This window comes from Sminthopsis crassicaudata, chromosome 5, assembly GCF_048593235.1.
Source record: "Sminthopsis crassicaudata isolate SCR6 chromosome 5, ASM4859323v1, whole genome shotgun sequence".
In the NCBI taxonomy this organism is placed as follows: Eukaryota; Metazoa; Chordata; class Mammalia; order Dasyuromorphia; family Dasyuridae; genus Sminthopsis; species Sminthopsis crassicaudata.
The window spans coordinates 259846317-259865868 of NC_133621.1; the positions used below are offsets into that span (position 1 = coordinate 259846317).

Consider the following 19552-nt stretch of genomic DNA (forward strand, 5'->3'; position numbering starts at 1 on the left):
GAATGTAATGATCACGTATAAAAGACTTGGTTCTTCTCAGTGTTTCAGTGATCCAAAGCAATCTTTGAACAGAAAATGCCATCTGCATCCAGAAAAAGAACTGAGGAAACTGAATATAAATCAACATAAGCTATGTTCACTTTTTTCCTGTTTTTTCTCTCCCATGTTTTTTCTATTTTGCTCTGATTTTTCTCTCCCAATATGATTCATAAAGCAATGTTAATTAAAAGCATAAATAAATTTATAAGAAAATAATTAAGGCCAACCTAAGATGATGAAGGCTTACATCAGGGTAGGGTGGCATCAGAAAAAAAGGAGACATATTTGAGAAGTGTTGCAAAAGTGAACTTGACAGATCCTAACAATAGATTGGCATTGGAGGTAAGAGATAATAATGCACTTCTAGGTTGGGAACTCATTTTTCATGCTTAAGTTTGATGTCTCTCCAAGCTATATGATTCCACAAAAGAGGGATCTTTTAAAAAAAATTTTTCCCACAAGACTTAAAAAGATAAAATTCATCCCAACTTAAGGAATTCATGCAAGGAGCCCGGATAGCTAACTCAACCCCTGGCAGGGGCCTAAGGTGAGAGATTGTCCACCAGTTTGGCCCCAGATCCAAGCTCAGAGACTCCAGAGCACTGCACCCCTGGAAGATTGATATGAAGGCAAATGCAGCTTCTCCAAAATCTACCTTTTCTGAAGATGGATCCCAGGAAGTAATCTTGGAAAGACCAGCAAGGCGCATCCTCTGGGCCTCAAATATGGGGACATCTGCACCACATTAGAGAGTCAGGAAAAAGATCCATTAGGTCAGACTCAGAAAGAAATTGTTTCCTGGAAGAGAAAAGGTTTCAGGAAATTAAAAGTCAATCTAACCAAAGTCTCTACGGAGGAGAAAGGGCAACAACACACCGAATTTGGAAAGAGCTTAAATCGGATTTCAGATCTTGATGCCCCTCTTAACACAGACACTACAGGAGAAAGACCCCATCAATGTGAAACATGTGCAAAGAGTTTTAGGTGGAGTGCAGACCTGATCAAACATTGAGTAATCCATGCTGGAGAGAAAGCCTACACATGCAATGAATGCAGGAAGGCCTTCAGTCACCACTCCACCCTCATTCAATACCAGAGAATCTATATGGGAACCAAACCCTATAAATGTAGTGAGTGTGGGAAACTCTTCAGTCACAGTTCATTACTTATCCAGCATCAGATAACCCACAGTGAAGAGAAACCGTACGAGTGTACTGAGTGTGGGAAAAGCTTCAGCCACTAGACGGCCATCACCCAGCATCAGATCATTCACATGGGAGAGAAACCTTATAAGTGTGGCATTTGTGGGGAGGCCTTCAGCCGCAGAGCCAACCTCATTCGCTACCAAAGAACTCATATCTGAGAGAAGCCCTATGAGTGCACCACATGGGGGAAGGCCTTCAGCCACAGCTCCATCCTCCTTCAGCACCAGGTCATCCACTCTGGGGAGAAGCCCTATGAGTGTAAGGTATGTGGAGATTCCTTCAGCCACAGGGCCCACCTCACTTGCCACCAAAGGACTCATGCCCAAGAGAAGCCCTACAGATGCAGCAACTTCAGGAAGGGCTTCAGGCACAGCTCCATCCTCGTGGAACACAAATTCTTACACACCAGGGAGAAGCCTTACAAATGTAATAAGTGTGGCAAGGCCTTCAGGAGGGACACCTATCTCACTTAGCAACAGAGAATCCACATGGGAGAGAAGCCCCACATTGGGCGCCAAAATGTCAAAGTCCAGTCATCTCTAAGTTGTCCTTCCAGATCACCATCTCAACTCAATCCCAGACTAGACTACTCCTTGCCCTCCTGCCCTCCTCTTTTATCTTAGCAGAGATTGTAGTGAGAACTCAACGGAGCTTGTGAGAAAATACTTCAACTTGCTCCTTTTAAAGGTTGTGTAAACTCCTTTTCAGAAGTTCAAAGGTGTAAACTCCCCCTAAAGGCTGGAACTAAAGGTGTGAATTCTGAGCTAGAGAATTGTCCAGAGAACCTGAGTTCTCACCTTGTAATCCTAACAAGTATCATTTTTTGTTTCTTTGTTTACTTGTTGTTACTTAAACAAATTTTCCATATGGTAGGCATTAAGCATGATTATATTTTCCTCCCAACCATACTGATGATCAGCATTATAAATTCAAAGAAATATATGTGTTTATATGCATATATAATGCTATATATATGTGTATATATATATATATATATATATATATATATATATATATATATATATATATATATGCATGTGTGTGTGTGTATACACACATATATGTGCTAAGAAAAGGAATGTAACAGTTATGCAATGTGGGGAATAAAGGACCCAGTTATTCTTCAAAAAGGAAGTCATTGAGTATCTCACACATAAAAGAATTCAAAATTGTGACCAGACTCAGATAGAGTTGTGGAAACAATATGTTAATGATCAGCTGGTGCTGCCTACAATGGAAGAAAATCTGTTCTTTACAATCATTTAGCAAATCAGGGGATAGCATCATACTATGTTTATTCTCAGCACATTCCAAATCAAAATTTGTTCATATATCTAAAAATTATTTTCCATTGCAAATTAGAAGTGTGTGCAGAGAAGTTGATTACCTTTGTAGAATATATGTATGGCCTTATATGTAAAAGAAAATAAAACAGAGAATTACAATACTCAACACCCATACGATAAATTCATGAAAAAATCTACAAAACAAAAACAACATAGTAATCCACAGTTTATTTGTTTGTTTGTTTGTTTTTTGCTTGTGTGATAGAAATGGTTTACTGAAGTGTATGGACCAATATACATATTCTTTTTAAAATATGCATGTATACATGCATCCAAAAAATCTATAACTAGGTTATTTGGAATTAAATTAGCTGTTAATTGTGAGTAGGATGGAGAATATATATTATATGCTAAACATGTAATAAACATGTATATAACTCACTATGGGCTAAATCACTTTATAAACATTTAGATGACTAGGATGCTCTCAACGGAAAAAAAAAAAAGACCTGGAGAGTCCTACATGAACTCAAGCAAAGTGAAATGTACTGTATACAAAGTAATAGCAATGTTGCTGGATGACCAGCTGTGAATGACTGATTCTAAGTAGTACAATCATTCACAACTACTCTGAAGGATTTATGAAAAATCCTATCATGGCAAGAGAAGAAACTAAATGCAGATTGAAACATTCTTCTTCCTTTTTTTTTTTTTCCTGAAGCAATTGGGATTAAATGATTTGCCCAGGGTCACACAGTTAGGAAGTGTTAAGTGTCTGAGGTCAAATTTGAACTCTGGTCCTCCTGATTTCAGGACTGGTGCTTTATCCACTGAACCAACTAGTTGCCCTAAAACAATCTTTCTCTTTCTCTGTCTCTCTGTGTCTGTGTCTATCTATGTCTCTATCTCTCTCTGTCTGTCTCTCTCAGTGTCTCTTTCTCTGTCTCACTCTCTGTCTCTCTTTCCATCTCTCTCTCTTTTTCTCTGCCTCTCTCTTTTAATTTAATTTTTCTTGAGAGTTTTTATTTTCATTAGGGTGGGAGATCTGTATTTTGTTATTTTCCACAATTTCACTTTTATGGAAATTCTTTATATAACTTTACATAAGTTCACAAGTGATTTTTCAATTGTGGATGGGCATAAGGGAGATAATCTAGAACTCAAAAAAATCTTAAAATAAATGTAATTCTTTTGTTTGCAATGTAACTGGGGAAATATTGAATAAATAAGTGTTATGGGCCAGAACTCTGAACTTGAAACAAGGATTCTTACAAGATCTTAAGTGGAATTGATGAAACAATGGTTATCTAGTTTAGTATGGTGCTTAATAGTTCTCTAAGTTCAGTATGATTGATTTACTCTTACAACAAATAATGGTTTCCTAGTGATATAATGATTGGTTTATACTCAGTGTAGAGTATATAAACTGGGATCCTCAGTCAGATTCATTCAGATCTAGGGAAATAAAGTGGACTGGAGGCTAAAGCACAAGCCCTTGGATTCAGATTCATTCATCCCCTCTCACAACACCTGTCCTCCTTAGCTTCTCCATTGAAACCAAGATTCCAGAAAGGCTTTAAGAAAGCTAACTGAAGCCCCAATGAAGGAGATAACAAAGGATTTGGACTTTAACCCTGGATATTCTTGTGGTGATTAGTCTACAAAAACAAAGGCTGCTCTCAAGACCTCCAGAAAATCACCAAGAACATTAAAAATAAAAATTAAATTAAAAAAATTATAACCATTTATTAAATGGTAAGGCATTGCATTAGATTCCATGTTTATATCTTTATAAAAGACTAAGATGACTGGAAAAGATAATGCTAAATGTCGGAGGGGATGTGGGAAAACTGGGAATAGTAATGTGTAGTTGATAGAGTTATGAAAGGATCCAGCTCTTCTGGAGAGCAATTTGTAACTATGCCCAAAGGGCTACAAAACTATGCATGTCCTTTGACCAAATGTTGCCACTACTAAACCTGTATCCCAAGAAATTATAAAAGAAAGGAAAGGATTCACATGTGCAAAAATGTTCATGGAAGTTCTTTTTGTGCTAACAAAAAATTGGAAAATTAATTAAACCAATTGGGAAGTGGTTGAATAAGCTGTAATATATGAAGGAAATAGAACATTATTATTCTATAAAAAATGAACAAGCTAATTTTAGAAAGGTCTGGAAAGATTTACATGAACCGATAGTGAGGGAAACAAGCAGAACCAGGAATACATTATACACAATAATAGAATGTGTGATGATCAACTATGAAAGACTTGGTTCTTCTTAGTGATTCAATGATCCAAAGCAATCCCAATAGGCTTTGGATAGAAAATGCCATCTATTTCCAGAAAAAGAACTATGGAGATTGAATATAAATCAACATGAACATAATAATGTTCACTTCTTTTCTCTTTTTTTTCCCTCTCCCATGATTTTTCCCTTTTGTTCTGAGTTTTCTTTCCCAACATGATTCATAAAGCAATTTATATTAAAATAAAGAAATAAAGTTTAAAAAATAATATATATATATATATATATATATATATATATATATATATAAAGGAAAGATATGATGTTTCTCTTAAAATGAAAAGAAAACTCTAAAAAAAAGGAAGAAAAATCTATTCAACAAATATGTATTAGCCAATTGTTATGTATAAGGTAGAGGAAATAAAAAAATGTATTTCACCAACAGGCAATTTTAAATCTATTCATGGGAATGTTCTTGTTTTTTTTTTTCTTTTTTTTTTTTCTTCCAATTGTTTTAGCATCTTTGTGAGCCCATTTATTGTTTTTTTTTTTCTTTTTTCTTAAATATACTAGAGTGTTTTGTCATTTCTTTTTTAAACTCATTTTATAAGTGTTAAGGCTAGATTTCAACCCACAGAGTATTCCTGACTCCAGGCCTAGCACTCTGGTTGACACCATCTAGTAACCCTACTCTAAGGAATATAGATTTAGATCTAGAAGTGAGCTCAAAGTGTGACCAGGTTCCACTCCTTCATTTTATCTTTGAATAAACAGATAATCCAGAGAGCTGTGCTCAAGATCACAATATCTGAACCTATATCCACTTGTTCCAAATCCTATGCTCATTTTTAATGGTATTTTATTTTTCCAAATACAGGCAAAAGAATTTTCAACATTCATCTTTGCAAACTTTGTGTTCCAAATTTTTCTCCCTCTTCTACCCTTTCTCTCCTCCTTAAGACAGCAAACAAGATAGATAGATAGATAGATAGATAGATAGATAGATAGATAGATAGATAGATAGATATGAAAAGAGTAGGATGCGGAATAATTGATGCAAAAATCAATTGAATAATCAATCCATAAACATTTTTAAATGACTAGTAAATGTCAGCAGTATTATTACTGGGAATATAAAGACAAAAGTGATTCGTTCAACGCCTGCTCATAAGGAATTTAAGTGGCAGAAGTTAACATGCAGGATTAAGCTTATACAATATAGATGCAAAAAGGATACAAGATAATTTTAGGGAGGATGCTGGCCACTTTGATTATCAAGAAGTCTCCATAAGTATGGGTATCAAGAAATCACCATATTGGAGGAAGAACTCGAGCTGAATCTTAAAGATAGATAGGGATTCTGAGAGGCAGAGGGTACAACGGAATACATAGAAAAATAGCTATTTCAAAAGCAAAAACTAGGGATGGATTGTAGTGTGTGAGGAAAAGTAAGAAAGCCAATTCATTAATAAATATCCATTAAGCACCTTCTATGTGCTAGGCATTGTGCTCAGTGCTAGAAATACAAAGAGAGACAAAGCAGTCCTGCCTTGAAAGAATTCACCAAAAAAATTATATATGTATATATATATATATATATATGTATATATATATACAATATATATATATGTGTATATATATATACATATATATGTATATATATATACAATATGTATATATATGTGTATATATATGTATATGTATATGTATATATATATATAAAACAAATAGTAAAAATAAAAGTGATGGGAAAATTTTCTTATAGAGGGTGAGATTTTTAGTTAGGAGTTGAAAATCAAGGAAGGCAGTAATTCTGAGATGTGTAACCTTGGGCAAGTTACTTAATGTCTCTATTTTAATTTCTTCAACTGTAAAATAATTAAAATAGTACCATCTACTTACCGGGATTATTGTGGGGATCAAATAAGATAATATTTATAAAAACAAAGTCCTTTCAAAACTAAGTTGATGTCCCACACTCTTTAGAATCTGTTAAACTACCTCTCCCATTAAGGCTTTCCCTGTGACTACCTTGTATTTAACTGTGTATATTTCATATGCATATATTTCTTTAAATATTGGATCTCCCATTAGAATGTGACTTACTTGAGATAGAAATCTCCTTTTTGTTTTTGTAGCACATATGTGTATGTATATATATATATATATATATATATATGTATATAAAACAGCCATTATATACATATATATGTATATAAAACAGCCATTATATACTGACCCAACTATATATTACTTAGACCAATAACTTATTAGACATTAGTTAACTTACAGCTGTATCCTATAATAATACATAATGCCTAGAACATTAAAAATACTTATTAAATCATGCTTACTGAGTATCTTACCAACAGATCTCTAATCTCATTTTCTGAAATTTAAAAAAAAATCTTATTCTTATATACAAAGTTTCCTTTTTTCCAAACTACCATGAATTTTGCTTTATCCTAAGCTTTCACTGCAGCTATATATTTCATAGGATCATTTGTTCTTACCCTTGAACTTCTAGAACCACAGCATTTATAGCTTGAAGGGATCTTAAATTAGTTGGCTACAAACATATCAATTTAACAATAAGGAAATTGAGGCATAAAGGAAAAGCTACATGTCCACATATAATACCAATGCCACATTAGAAGTACTAATAGTTCTTTATTTGATTATATTTCTGATTGTTGTCAGCATAACATTTTTTGAAATTTTTCAAACACTTTTATTAAACTTGTCTTTTGCAATATTTATTTTTCTAAAAGGCAACTGAGAGTTCCTAAGGACTTTGGGATAATGGGTTAATGGAAGAATTACTTACAACCTTTAACAATGTAAGATCCATTACCAAGAAAATGCATATTATTCATCCTGCCTGTATTTAGCTCATCCCATCCCATTAAATTATTGTGAACATGGAAGAGTAAAACCATTCCTTCCATTTTATTTGACTTCAGCAATAAACCTTCAGATCATTTTTCACTTTTAAAATCAAAATATTCCCTTTTTTTCCTCAATTACCTTTACTACTACTCCATAGCAGGTGTTTTGGAATTATAACCCTCTTCATATTTGGTACTCCATTATCTCTTCTCCAGAGATGTCATTCAGATTTTATTCCTCTGAGGTCTACATGTCAAATCTTTTCTGGACTAGTATTATAAAAGATGACATGATTGTTAAATAAACCTGTAGAACACATATTGTGTGAAAGAATTTGACTCTGACTATACAAAAGTGGGGAATGGGAAAGTTTGATAGTGGATTTTTCTAAAGAAGAGAAGATGAAAAGTGCACTGGTATCTATTGTTGTTTCTTCCATAATATAAACTTGAGAAGGGCAGCAATAACCTTCTACAACTTGTAATGACTTATTCATCATTTGATAATACATTAATCAATTTAGTTAGAGGGGACCCCAGCTTAGCACATTTTTAAGGAACAAATGAAAACAAAAGATTGAATATAAGAAGTCTAAGAACTCAAAAGAGGGTGGGTTGCATTGAGTTCCTTAGTAAAAAAAATAGGGAAAGAAAAGTAATCATGTTGTTTGATACAAATACATATTAGTTAGAGCAATAATCCACTAGAATTTAGTTAACTTACATCTGTTCTCTGTCATTTAACATATGCATTTTATTTTATTTTCCATTTTTTGTTAGTAGACTTCATACTTGAAAAATTCCTGTTTTGCATCAAAACAACTAAAGGCAAAAAATACTTTTCTACTTCAATGGAAATAGGTAAACAGGCCCAAGATACTTGTAGATATTAGGCTTGCTGACTATCCCAATTGCAAATGCTAAGAAAAAAATAAGTCTAACTATATACAGTTGTGTTCAATGAACCTTAGAATCAAAGAATTGAACAGTTGAAAGTAAACTCTCAAAAGACATCTGAAACAATTCTGATCTGAAGTGAATATTTCTTTATCTGCAATAAGAACAAAATTTCTACTCTCCAAGGAAATCCATTCTCTTTCTCAGTAACTAAAATTGTTAAGGTTTTCCCCCCTTATATTAACCTGAAACCCAAATCTTTAAAATTTCCACAAATTTTTCCTAATTTTGCAATTATGTATTTAGACCTAATCATTCCTTTTTCTGAGTATGGATAGCATTTTTATCATATGTTTTTCAGAGTAGTCTTATATCATTGTACTGTTGAAAATAGCCAATTCCTTGCCACCACAAAACAAAAACAAAAACAAACAAACAAAAAAAAAAACCTGCTACAAACATTTTTGCATTTGTGAGTTCTTTTCCCTTCATGATATCTTTAGGAAGGATATGTGCAATTTTATAATCCTTTGAACATACTTTTACTCCACTAGGACATTTTCAGGAATATCTACACTATCTTAAAACAACGAAAGGAACCGTAATATAGAAAAAATAGAAACAAGCCAAAAACTTGGGGTAGATAATTTTTAACCTAATCAGTATAGTGTACAGAGAAATAAAAAGCTATTTCAGATAAGAAATGTGGGCAAAGAACAGTGCCATATGGTTAATGCCCTCTGTGACACATATGGGCTATGGGAATTTACTGAAGAATAAAAGAAGGTGAATTTTACATACAGATGTTTGTTTCTATAAATCTGAGGATGTAAAAGAATAGGTTTAACAAGCAAATGAATAAAGTTGTCAGAAGTAGGGTTCATACATGTGAAAGAAATAGAAACAGGCAGGGATAGTTATATGCTAGAAATAAATCAGGTGGGAAATGAGCCAATCACTTGACATTTTCCATTTTAATCTGAAAAAATGGAGAAGTTATTTTGTGACCTGAAAACTGAAGACAGAAGATCAACCATTGTGGGAATTTAGTCTTAAGAGCTATTCAGTGGCTAATGGAGGTTAATGATAAATGACAGGAAGTTTATGGATGATCATTAGATTAGGAAATTATGTAACTTGGAATTATTCCTGAAACTGTCCAAAAGGGTAAGAGATCGATTTCAGTTTAATAACATTAGATTCATATCTTCAGATGAACATTGTGTTGAAGGCTCAAGTAATTTTTTTTCTAAAATTAGCTAAATGTTTCATAAAATCAAGAAACAGTAAGTCTTATATAAATCTTAAATAAAGTTGTCAGAAGATATTTTAGTGGTTAATAAAACAGTAAAAATACTGGCTTTATTTTTTCTTATGGAAAGCCTCATCCCTATAATATCTGTTCATTTGTTAAATAAAAGATATAGAATAAACTGAGGAAGAGGTTTTATTTTAAATGAAAAGCATAGAATCCAAGCATCTTTTTTTTAAGTATTTTTATTACAGGGAAAATTTTTCAAAGGCTTTAGACCTGAGTTCAACTCCTAATTCTGATGTCTAAAAGTTTATTTCTTCTGATATTTGCTTTTAGAAAGGTTACTTAACTTTAGATTGCTCATTTGTAAAAGAAAATAATTGGATAAATTGCCCTCTGAAATCCCTTCTAAATCCACTGGGATACTACCGTTGGGTCAGCATTTTGCTAGGTGCCAGAAAAAATTATTAGTTTTCTTTCTTTTTTTCTTTTTTTTTTTTTTTTTTGGATTGGGGAGTGGTGATGTTTTGCATTAATACTGATGACATTATGAAAAATGCAAAATGTTTAATAAGCCTCTTGAAAATAATTTTCATAGTTTTGCATCTCCTGAACTACCAAAGACTTGACACATTCCCTTTTGCCAATGTAACCTTTCTCTGAAAGGTTACCTTACACAACATTTTTCAACAATATCTTCACGATGGTCCAACTTATGATATTTCTACCTTTTTCTAGTAGAAAATTTGACTCTATATCCCTTGGCTCTGAGAATTGAACTTTCATTGCATCTTAATAATAGCCCAGATTGTCATACTCGAGTCCATTTTCCTCCAATGAACCTTTCCTACACTTTTTTTATGTATTATCTTTTCTTACTTATACTTATCTTGTATTATCTTTAATATAAAGTAGGTGTACTTATTGCCAAATTTTAACATGAGTCTTGAACACAGAACATACATAAAGACTGTTCTATCATCTATATACATATATATGCATATGCATGGAAATTTTTGTGTGTATATATACATATATACATAAATATGTTTTTCTGAATTCATTCTACTACCCATCTTCAAAAAAGTGATTTCCTCTTACAAGAAGACCATTTTGTCTTCATAGTCCTTCATTCATATTGCATACTGAGTAAATATTTGAAGAATTCATAACATAATCTACTTAGAAACAATGAATCTTAGAGGTGATTTTCCTTCCTCTTTCAGATAAAAATATCAAGGCCCAGAGTTCAATGAATTGACCAAGATTACACAGGAAATGAGGCAGCTGGATGGTTCAATGCATAGAGTAGCCAGTACTATAATAAAAATGACAGTTACACCTAAATTGTTCTACTTGTTTAGTGTCATACCAATCAAACTGCCAAAATTATTTATACAGTTATAAAAGATAATAGCAAAATTAATCTGGAAGAACAAAAAGATCAAGAATATCAAAGGAAATAATGAAAAAAAAATATAAAGGATGGTGACTTAGCAGTGACAGACCTAAAACTATTTTATAAAGCAACAGCCTTAAAACTATTTGGTACTGATTAAGATTTCCTAGAGTGAAGATTTATAGAGTGGGGGATTAGTGAAATAGGTTTGTTACACATGACACAATAATCATTAACTGTAGTAAGCTAGTATTTGATAAACCCCAAACCTCCAGCTTAAGGGATAAGGACTCACTCTACGAAAATTGCTGGAAAAATGGAATATAATGTGTCAGAAACTTGACATAGACCTACACCTCATATCCCATACCAAAATAAGGTCAAAATGGATACATGATTTGGGCATAAAATCTTTGGAGAAGGGAGGAATTTATGACCAAAGAAGAACTAGAGAACATTATGAAAGGTAAAATGAACAATTTTGATTACATTAATTTAAATTTTTTTTGTTGAATAGTGAGTTCTTATAAACATTTTACTTATTTTAAGCCAGTTACAGGAAGAAATAAACAGCAAAACTATTATAGTAGGGGACCTCAATCTTATCCCTCTCAGAATCAAATCTAATATTTTATAAGAGGTTTCCCCCTCTCAAAATTTTAGTACCTTCCTCTGAAATTAATTTACATTTACATTGCAGATACCTTGCATGCAAACAGCAATTTACAACTTTTCTTCAGCATTAAAATGTAAGTTTTATGAGGGATGTTTTTACCTTCATTTCCAGCCTTACTTACAGAGTATAGTAATTGGCCAAAGACCTTTCTTTTTAAATTGGTGAGACAATCAGGGTTAAGTGATTTATGATGGATCACACAAATAATGTCTAGTGTATGAGGCTAGAATTGAACTCAGATCCTCCTGGCTTCAGCATTAGTGTTTTATTATATCACCTAGCTGCCCTTACACATTTTTACACCCATAATAATTTAAAATATATATTAAAATAAATTGATTGACTAACATAAGTTGAACTTATTTAAAAAGGTAGAGGGAAGTAAGGATATTCTTCATATATAACTGGGTCCCAAAATGTAAATTTTAAGGATAAAAGCGTTAAAACTTCCAACTTATGGTATTTATACAGGGCTACCAGGTAACTGTTGAGTATGGAACTAGCTTATTGGATCTAATTAAGTAAAAGCAATAAAATTCACAAGTCTTATTCCAAAAATAATAAAAAATAATAATACCAGCTAGCATTTATATACCACACTAATGTTTGCGAAAAAATTTTAGATGTACTATTTAATGCATTTGTCCTAAATTTTTTGTGATATAGGTGATCCTCATTTTACACTTGAGGAAAGTGGGAATCAGTGAGATTGTGTAATTAGCCCAGTCACATTACTATTTTAACCCTGTGTCCTTCCAACTGTTTTATTCTATCCTCTGTGTAAGACTTTCTCTAACATTAATAGGATCTTGAGCAGCTTTATGATTTTGAGTCAATGAACTCCAATCTCATCTTCTGTTAAATAACAGAGCTGAATTGTCAAATTTAAGCCCTACCTAATACCAATATTCAACTTTTCTAACTAGTCTGAGTTAAACTGAATGAAAATGTTGTTGCTGTTTAGTCATTTATAATTCTGTCTGACTCATTGTGACACCCTTTTGAGGGTTTCTTGGCAAAGTTTACTGGAGTGGTTTGCCTTTTGGGACATTTTTGTCCTTTTTTCCTACAATTACAAATTATTTTAAAAATCACTGGACCAATTCACAGTTCGATCAAACAGGATTTTTTGTTCTCATCTTTCCATAAACCTTATGACATTGATTATATCCATCTTTTCCAATTTGAATGGATGAATAAAAAGGTCTTTGTTAAGAATTTGTTATTGCAAAGCATTAGGTGAAAGATGATTTGATTTTTTTTTCTTTTTTTAGTTAGAAACAGAGAAGATGCTCATTTATGCTCATTCATTGAGAATTGCTAAACAAAACGTGGTAACATGGAGGTTCAATAGACACGTAATTTAAATACCTTTACCTTCAGTTTTCTCTTCTCTTTATAAGGTAATTGGGCTTCCTGACCTCTATGGTATCTTCCAATTTTAATTACATAATCTATTTCTATTTAATAGAATATTATTGTACTGTGAGAAATCATGAAAATTAGAGCAATGAATTATATGAATTTTTTTCAAAGTGAAGCAAGCAGAATCAAGAAAACAGTATTTTAAGTGGTTACAAAATATAAATGCAAGAACAACAGAAACTAAATAATACAAATGTAATACTGAGAAGTTATAATAATCAAATTTATTTTCCCCAAAAATAAGTATTGAAGAAATCTGAGAAACCATGGATATATTATTATAGAACTTTTTGGCGACTCTTGTTAAACTTTATTTTTTTTTCTCCTAAAATCACCTTTTCAAAAATTTAATTATAATGATGTCTCACTGGTAAGTAGATTTAGATGAATCAATGGGAGATGTAGATGACTTCTTCAATCTACTAATAAAATTAATTTAAAAAAATAAAAACTACATGGATCAAAATAAAAATTTATATCCATTAGGAAATCATATGCATATTTTTATGGGCCCTTATTAGTCATAGCATCTTAATGCTTCATTTCAAAATTGTAACAGTTGAGGATTTCATTCTGTAGATAAGCACTATCACAGTTAAATTTACAACCCTAAAAATGTGTTAATTATAAAATGAAACAATATCTTAATGACAATGATAAATTACAATTTTAATAAAAAATTGATAAATTTTCCTACATCAGTTCACACCAAAATTATTTTACATCTAAAGAAACAAATTCTGTAGACTCAAGCTTAAAAACAGACAATCTGGGTCATATCTTCTCCGTACCAATTAGTTTTGTATATAGAAGTTTCTATTCAAACGAGAAATATATTTCAAGGTTGTAGGATTCATTAAAGGTCCTGACTAGATGTAAAGCACTGGAAAAGTCACTAGAGTAACACTATTGGCAAATAGGAAGGAAGCTAAAAAGAGGTTGTGAAGTGAGCTGTCAGTGAACTCTTGATGGAAACTAGAGTTTGTAAAGTAACTATGTGAAGCAAGGATGTGGGTATGAAAATAAAGTAGGCTCCTGAGGGCTTCCTTAACAAATATACTGTTGCTATCTTTGTTAGAAAGAAGTATCCTCTGGCATTCAAATTATTGTCAAGTACAAAGAGAGAAAATGTAAGAATTTGAGAAGAAAAAAATACTCTCTTCTATATCTGGTATAGTATGTCTTAGTACATCAACAACTGGTAAAGCAAATTAATTGGTGTTTCTGAGTCAATTTATTTATGTCAAATGGATAGACACTAAAAAAAATGTTGGTTAGTTGAAGAAGTCATATCCCAGTCAGAAGAAGATTATAATAAGTTAAATGAGGTCATAATTTTTTTTTCCCTTTTAGTCTTGATATGTATATCTTAGGCTATGCCATGCCCATAGTAGGTATTTAATAAGTGCATGTAGATGGCTTCATGTACTGATTCAATTTTGTTGTTGTTGTGGCAATTGGGGTTAAGTGACATGCCCAGGGTCATACAGGTAGGAAGTGCTTGAGGCCACATTTGAACTCAGGTCCCCCTGACTTCAGAGCTGGTGCTCTATCCACTGCACCAACTAACTGCCCCTAATTCAAATTTATTAACAGATATTGAATTTTAAAAATTATGAAATATCAAGACATTCAGGTTACTTATTAGATGAAGTGCTTGCCTTGGAATCATTGACAAGAAGTCACTTAACTACCCCTCAGCCTTGTTTTCCTGAATCTTATACAGATACCTACCACACAAAGTTGTTATAAGGATTGTGAAGCAAATAATACATGAATCACTAGTTGTGTGAGCATTGATATTTCATTTAAGCAGATACTTAAAGCAGAAAAGATTATCAAATACAAATAATTTGCTGGTGCTTATAATGAAGGGAATTTCAATACAAAAATATCCCTCATTCTGAAAGCCAAAGATATAATTTATTTGGCTGTTTGCTTTAGTTTTTCCAATAAATTTTGCAACAGCAACGGTATAATGCTATAATGGATAGATCACCAAGCCTGGAGTCAAGACCTCAGTTCAAATTCAGTACCAGATACCTACTAGCTCTATGAACCTAGGCAAGTCACTTAAACCTGTCTGCCTCAGTTTCTTCAATTATTAAATGAGGGGACTTCCGGGCAAGGTGGCAGAGAGGACATACACATCTATTTAAGCTCCATCTTTGCTCTCAGAATAATTTATTTCATGTCAAGCTTTGGAATTAGTACTTGACTGAAAAAAAAAAAACACAAATAATTACCAACAGAAGATATCCTCGAAATTCACCAGAAAAGGTCTGTTTTTGCTGACAGGCTGGGATTAGATCAGACTGAAAAGCAGGCAGGCAGTGAGAGCACAGCAAGCAGTGAGAGTACAGAAGGTAGCTCACTCTGAGCAGACCTGAGGAGGGTAGGGTATAATCTTAGCAGTTTCTGCAGGGAGAACTTTAACACAATGTGGTTACTTTGCCCTGGCAGCAAGCCAGTAGATCAGCAGAGAAGCTATAAACACAGGGACTAAAGACTTTAACCCCGAAAAGATAGGGTCTCTCTGGGCCTGGCCACACACACCCCAAGTATCTCAGCACAATCTCAGAATCTCAGAGCTGAGCACAGATGCAGAAATTAGGCATGGACCCACACTTGACACCATATGCCAAGATAAGATCAAAATGGGTCCATGATTTAGGCATAAAGAAAGTGATTATAAAACTGCCTGCAATCTGGGGGAGGGGGTAGAGGGAGAGAAGGGGAAAAGAGAGAAGGGAAAAATTGGAACAGAAATGAGTGCAAGGGATAATGTTGTAAAAAATTACCCATGCATATGATCTGTCAATAAAAAAGTTATAATAAAAATAGGAAAAAAACATGAAAAACATTATTAAATGAGCTGGAAAAGAAAATGGCAAACTACTTTCTGTAAAGGGCTGAAATTCTGAATAGGTGCACTTGAATCAGACAACCCAGAACTTAAGGCTAATTATCTATTGGACAATGACTCTATTAGTATATGTTTGGAATTGCTCCTCACAGTTAATGCTGGCTCAATGTTTGGGGTTAAGAGAATTGTAGGTAAGGATGGGGTGAGAGATGCCAGACAACTGCACTTGGTCTGCAGGGGACATGGAGGAGAGATGTGGTAACTTTGCACTCGAGAATCCAGGAGTCTTGTGGCAGTTTTGTCTATCTCTATCACTTCTCCCTCTAAAGACCAAGGACTTTTACTTATTCTGACTCTGGCTGTTCCTGAGGCCTCCAGGGAGCTAGCCCAGACTTTATAACTTTCATATCTTTGCCAGAAAAACGTCAAGTGGGGTCACAAAGTCAAATGCGAATAAAATCACTGAACATATATAAAAATTAATTCATAAAATTTATTTCATTAAGCATTTCTCAATTACATGTAAAAAATTTAACTTGTTTTTTTTAACTTTGAGTTTTAAATTCTCTCCTTTCCTCCCACTCAACACTCCCCTTCTTAAGATAATTTTATAGTGATTATACATGTAGAGTCATACAATATATTTCCAATTTAGACATGCTACAAAAGACAACAAAAACAAAAAAGTAAAAAAAAAAAAAAAAGGATGCTTCAATCTGTATTCAGATTTTATCAGGGTTTTTTGTTTGTTTGTTTGTTTGTTTTTATAGTGGATGACGTTTAGTAGCATAAGTTTTTTAGAATTTACTTAGCTTGATCACAATAGCTGTCATTCACAGTTGAACATACAATCTTGCTATTACTGTATACTGTAATCTTCCAGTTCTTTTCACTTGACTTTGGACCAGTTCATATAGGTTTCCCATGTTTTTTTTTTTTTTTTTTTTTTTACTATAACCATGTCATCAATTCTTATAACATAATAGTACTCCATCAAAACTACATGCCACTATTTGATTAACTATTCTAAAATTAATGAGCATCTCCTCAATTTCCATTTTTTTGCTTCCATAATAAATTTCCTATAAGTGTTTTTGTACATATAAGTCCTTTTTCTTTTTCACTGATCTCTTATTGCTGAGTCAAAAGATATATAGTTATATAGCCCTTTAAATAAACTTCCAAATTACTCTCTAGAATGGTTGGATCACTTCACAATTACACCAAAAATGTATCAGTATCTCATTTTTTCCCACATCCTCAACAACATTAGCTGTTTTCCTTTTCTGTCAATCTGATAGGTGTAAGGTACTAGTACCTCAGAGTAATTTAATTTACAATTCTCTAATCATTAGTGATTTAGGGAATTTTTATATGACTATTATGTATGTGTATCTCAATTTTATATACTACTTTTTATTTATGTTTAAAAATATAAACAGTTTTCTGGGAACAAACAATGAGGCATTATTGTTTTTTGTAATTAGACTTGAACCTATTTAAAATTGTTAATTGTTGGTTTCTGAATGAGCCACAAGCTCATTTTATTTGAAAACAGAATTAATATTAGTTATTTTACAACATCAAAATAATTTTACTAGCCTAGACAGGGTCCCCACCTCTGTCTTTGAAACCTTTCATATCTTTTATGTGGAGGTTCTACTGAATTCAATACAACAGAGATGAATATTTTATATTTGTAATGATCCAACATCTGTACAATCTTTTCACAAAATACAATCTTTTCTAGTTTTGCAGGATCAAATTTCCATCATATTTCATATTCGTGGAACTCAACTTAGTATCCTTTGCCTAAAGGCAACCACATAAGGTTTCATTTCCCAAGTTTGGGTATTAGTGTTATGTAATATAATTGGAGATCTTCCCGGATCAATAGCTTTCATTGCTCTACTCTGGTTCCAGTCATGGACATCACCAAGTTGTTTAACATTATATTTTACTCCTTTCAATGCTGAAAATAATCACCAGTAATGAAGACAATATTACCACAATTCTGACCAAACAGAAAAGGACACCTTGAGGCAGGCAGACCTCTTAAAAATAAGTAGCCTCTTTAGCTTTTCCTCTTGGAACTGCTGGTTTATAAATGTGTTTGTTTTCTCCACTGGAACAGAGAAAGGTCTTCCCAAGATTCTTCTCTTGTTTCACATAAACCATTACTTTCTTGCCCATCTTATTTGTTGCAGCCATTTTTAGAGGCCTGTATGCTACTGTTCCTCCAATTACAATCAGAATATCTATTAGAAGATCAAAATTTGAACAATTCCAATTTGTGTTGCCACCTTTTACATTATATCTATTATGCATTTCACATAATTTAACATCTTGAGCTTGGAAAACATTTGGTGGTGAAGATGGAAAAGGATTAAATCTTTGAACATTTAAATGGTAATTGAACCCAGAAGGAAAAAGACCATAAGAAACTAAAAAAAGGATTCCATTGGTTGTCTCAAGGCTAAAGGAAGAGATTAGGTTGTTAAAAAAATATGTTACATATCCCCGTTAACTGGATATTTAGTGTTCTAATTAACTGGCTCATTACTAAAATATTGCTCAACATCAGAGGGTGAATGAATAGTACTAAAACAAGTATCTTTCTTTTCTTCATTAGATTTTAAATTGTCATTGTCATGTTCTTGATAATATAAATTAACATTCCTGAGGTTTAAATTCCTTATAAGTACCTTCCAAATTTCTTTTTCACTCTCAAACTCCTGAATTTCTTTGTATAATTGAAATAATTCATTATCCATATCTAGTTTATTTGAAGAAAAGTTGTGTTTGTTTTCCAGTCCACCAGTGACTTTTTGTGTGTGATTTTTTTCTTTTATCTCATTTATTTTCCTCATGTCTTTTGTAAATAGGTCTTATAATGCTTTACTTATGGTATATTCTACTTCCTCTCCACTAATTCTCATAGGTACTTTATGGTTTCTTTCATTCTAACTTCCTTACTATTTTTAATAACATAAGTATAGTTATTTCTAGATATTTTGCTGATATTCATAGATCCTACTGCAGGAATTTCATGCTGTAGGTCTTATGAATGGAATGATCAATAATTTCTGGCCTATTATAAGGGATTATATCACCCAAAGGTTTCAAGAAAATTGCAGTTTCAGTCTTTCTCTCCTGAGTTTTTCCATTTTCCTAGTCATTGAAGATCTATAAAGGTATCTAGTTGTTCTCTGTTTTCTTTTACAATCTGTGAAAATAATCACCACTATCTTGGAATATAGTATAAGCCTCTTCTGCTGATTTCTGCTTTTTACTGCATGTTGCATTTGCTACTGTCTTTGTCTTGTTTTATATTTTTAACAATGTCCCAAAGACAGCTTAATTTTTTC

The 19552-nt window shown here is 32.7% G+C and overlaps 2 pseudogenes; one reads left to right on the forward strand and one right to left on the reverse strand.

The window, feature by feature from the left end:
• The first annotated feature begins 539 nt into the window (after positions 1 to 539).
• On the forward strand, positions 540 to 1717 carry LOC141543974 (uncharacterized; annotated as a pseudogene).
• Positions 1718 to 17781: 16064 nt separating this feature from the next.
• Positions 17782 to 19054, reverse strand: LOC141543975 (NEDD4-binding protein 2-like 2 pseudogene; annotated as a pseudogene).
• Positions 19055 to 19552: the final 498 nt, after the last annotated feature.